Raw genomic sequence first — 3,757 nt, 5'->3', positions numbered from 1 at the left:
GGCCAACAGTTTTATTAACTTCTGGTACAGGGAGAAAGGGAGATGGGCAGAGTGAGTGCGCTTGCTCCGTGAGTTGTGGTCTGTGCAGTTGGCCATCTTACATATCCCAGCAAGAAGGCCAGTGGCTTTATAAAAAAAGAGAGAGAGAAATGGAGATTACAGCACACTGTTGGTCAGATTATAGATACTTTATTCAAGTAGGTCAGATTTTGCGACTTACCTACTTATCAGTGTCTCTCAAAAAATTAAGCATAGCTTTAAAAGTTACAGTATTTACGCTAATGTATAAGTCACTGGAAGATCACTGGCTTTTATTTCACCGCCTCACAGAAGTGATAATCACCACAAAACCCTGCTGCCTCAACAAGTCCTTCCAGTATCTTGTTACCCCGTTCTCAGTACTGATGCTCAGATAGCTCTCCTGGGAGGCCGTGCTGAAATCCATGTTTGCACAGGAGTCCACAAACAGGGAGCTCATTGTAGGGCTGGGGTCTGAAGCCTCATTATATTTAAAAAAAATCCAAGGTGTTATGCTATCAAATATCACCAGAATGAGACTCAGCTATATTTCCCAGGATAAATGAGCACATTTGCTTTAATATTGTGGTGTTCACATTTAGATTTTCTTTCTGCAGTTTATTCACTTATTTTCTAATTCAGAAAATGCACTAATTTGCAGGTTTGCCCGTTACTGGTATGAATTAGGGTGCTTTTACCGTATAGTAAAATTAAAAACCACAGAGTAGCAATAATATCTGTACTGCAAAACACCCTCCTTAATTAAGCAATAGGACATGAAAGGCTGTATATTTCTGAGTGATTATAGCACACCTCATGTTGTTTTATAAGGCATGTAATCTAATGCAGAGTGACCACCCGAGAATTGTAGTAATTGCCCTAAAAACACTGCCTGGAGTGCCTGGTTGCTATTGTGAAATGCAATCAAGATGTAAAAATAAGAATTAGAGAGAGACCTGTGCATGAAAAAAGAAAACCCTCTCAAATATGGCTGTTGCCCTCCATGATAGCCTCTCATCCCAGCTGTGTCTGGTGCAAAGTTTTAAAGAATGCAACCGAACGGTGAAAGTGCAATTAAAGATTTGTAAACTCATTGTAAACAGCATATTCTTGACACGAAAATTGTTTAAGGGAATTAAACCCCCTTATAGACAGGATCTCACATGCTCGCCTGAACTCTTTAGGTTTATGTTTAGCTTTTTACAGACCCTACTTGTTTTCAAGTTTTAACTAGGATTTTTTTGCATTTAGTTAATCACTTCTACATAAACAATAATTAAATGGCCATCACCTTGGAAACTGGCTGCAATGTTAATCTTCAACTCAAATATAGGGTCTGTTACAGCCAACAAAACAATTAACCCAATTTGTTCAGACCATTAATACAAAAGATAAAACATTGAAAAATCAAACCTTAGTAGAGGCACACATAAGCCATATTTTGCAAGCAGTTGCCTTCTCTGCTGACCTGGGGAGTGCTCTGGTTTTGTCTGTTGATGTGCATAAAGTAACCGGTAAAAACCCATTCTGCTGGGCTGTTCAGCTTACATGGAGTCCCGCGTGGTTGTGGTAGGTACCACAGGGTGTTCTAACCAGACTAGGAGTTAGGAAAAGTAGTGACTACAGCCTGCTACGGACTGAATAACAACTTTTGATATGTCCTAGTAGCATCCTGCAGGGATGCAGCCAAGGGTGAATACAGGTAAATGTAGTTTACCCCCTTCTAACTTGGGCAGTATTGAGTTTATACCAAACAGGTAAGGATATCTATTTTTTATTTATTACTACACCACTGGAATGATGCCATTTGTATTCCTCCCAAGAACTCTGCAAAACACAGGTCTGTTTAAATGGATGCTTTAGACTACCCTTTGGGAGAGAGGAGAAAAAAAGAGAGGGTGACAGACAGCCATAAATACCTTTGCTGGAAACTTTCAACCCAACCTTTTCTTTTTTTTTTCTTTCTCCATTTTAGTTTTGAATTTTCTTTAATTGAAATCTCTATGGCAATTCTAGCCTTCATTGAACATTGAAATGCCAATAGAACTGCTCTATAATGGAGGGCTGTGTAGCAAGACTGTACAATAATATCCTGGTGCAATATAACAGTAGGTAGCTGGGGAATGTAATCGATTTCCAAAAGAACTGGAATGACCCTCCTCGCAGACACGCAGCGCTCCGAAACTCCACTGACTCCAGCTCCGATCAGTTCTGGTTCACTTCACTCCTTAAGAGGAGGATGTTTAATCTTACCAAGAGCCGGTATGAAGCTTTTTTTTCTTTCTTTTTGCTTTAAATAGTGTGTGCACCATTATGTTGTCACCTTTATTTACCTGCCACACTTTACCCATATGCCTTTATTAGGGTATATTTATGTAAAGTTGTAAATGTCAGTGCTGGTATTATTTCTTTGCGAGACTGATTGCAGTCGAACCTCAGATGCCATCAGTTCAAAGGGGGGAGGATGGAGCAAGTACTGAAAAGGGGAATGACTCAGTTTAAGAGAATCCGGGATTTCTGTACGAAGGAGTTCTGATCGGGAGAGCTGTGCTTCCACTAGAAAAGATCCTTAGTTGTGCATTGACATGTAACCTTACTACATATATATGATAGCTATGGAATGGTTCTGCTTGTTTTTTAATGTGTCTTTCAATTTTTGAGAACTTTCCTTCTTTCCTTCTGAGATGCACTTGCTGCGGGAGACACACATGAATATTTACAGTTCTGAAATGAAATTCTCCTTCTTTGTATGTATGCATGTGTGGGATCAGGATCTAAGTAAAGCTAAGTTAAGGGACTATGCCTTTCTTGGTTTTTTGATTTCTTAATCTCTCCACATCCTATGAAGGTCTTCTAAGGGGTAGCACAAAATTGGGCTTGATGTTCAGTAAAACATGACAGACCTTAAGATGTATTTTGAAATATTCTTATTTGAATTATAGGAAGCAATGCAAAAAATCATAGCACAGTCAACATTCTTGCCTTGTAAATACTCATTGTTTTATAGCAGATATAGCAGCTCTCTTTAAAAGAGAGACTTCTTTGTGAAACAGTGTTCCTGATTTAGCAAAGATTTTACACTCGCCTTTCTGTTTCATAAACATGATCTTCAGGTTTCAAAAATTTCCCTTTACAGACAGAAGCGCTATCAGTTCCCTTTTATAAACAATTAAATGTATTTGCATTTCAGATGAAACTGTCAGACAAACCATACTCTCCTCTTTGGATCCTTCTTTTGCTGCTTGCCTCTGCTTGAATGGTTTATTGCTTCCCTCTTCTTTTCATTTTCCTTGTTTCGTGCCACCGTCGCCACTGCCTGTCTCTTAGCTCGGCTTGCTTAGCCTCTGGTACGCTCAGTGATATTTAAATATAGTAATACAGTGTCAGTTTTTTATAAAACCCAATGCAGTCGAAGACTTCACATTCAAAAGCATAAACATGAAGTAATCAAAAGGAACAGTGTTTGCCTTCATTTAGCTGCATCAATAAAGTCTTGTGGTCCTACAGAAATACGAAAATGAAATTATTAGTCTTTTTTTTCGATTTTAATGCCATTTTAGAGCGTGCCCAAAGCTAGTATTTTAACTAAAAAAGGGTAACATAGTCCCTTGTGATATTCACCACTTTTTCCCCGCTGCCTGCGCACATGTGCTGTACCGGCAGGCCGGGAGGTCAGCGCTGCCAGTTTTCAGTTCGGGGTTTGGCCGCCAGAGGGGGGTGCGCCGTGCTCCTGCCTGCC

This window comes from Platalea leucorodia (assembly GCF_965183815.1).
Source record: "Platalea leucorodia genome assembly, chromosome: 3".
Classification (NCBI taxonomy): domain Eukaryota; kingdom Metazoa; phylum Chordata; class Aves; order Pelecaniformes; family Threskiornithidae; genus Platalea; species Platalea leucorodia.
This window is presented reverse-complemented; position numbering follows the sequence as displayed.